We start from the raw sequence: 391 nt of genomic DNA on the forward strand, positions 1-391 counted from the left end.
TAATGACTTACAACCCAAAGACTTGTGTTTTTTAAATGCAAGCCTCCAACCTTGAGAACTGTAAGACAATCTTGTAAGGATTCTACTGGGAGCAGAATTATCTGTGGTTAAATAATAAGCTAACTTCTAAAATATGTGTCAATGACTTTAAAATAAAAATTTGCATTAGGCGATAATTGGATTCCATTATTATTTCCAGATGGCTTATGCTGATATTTTCATTGTCTTCTGATCTTTTATTAGAACTCCCAAATTTTCCTGTGTCTGTGAACATGTATATGTGGATATGTATGTGTAGGTATGGCACATGTATGTGTATGTGCAGGTCTGTGAACATGTGGATATGTATGTGCAGGTATGGCACATGTATGTGTATGTGCAGGTCTGTGAA

This window comes from Microtus ochrogaster, chromosome 5 (assembly GCF_000317375.1).
Source record: "Microtus ochrogaster isolate Prairie Vole_2 chromosome 5, MicOch1.0, whole genome shotgun sequence".
Classification (NCBI taxonomy): Eukaryota; Metazoa; Chordata; class Mammalia; order Rodentia; family Cricetidae; genus Microtus; species Microtus ochrogaster.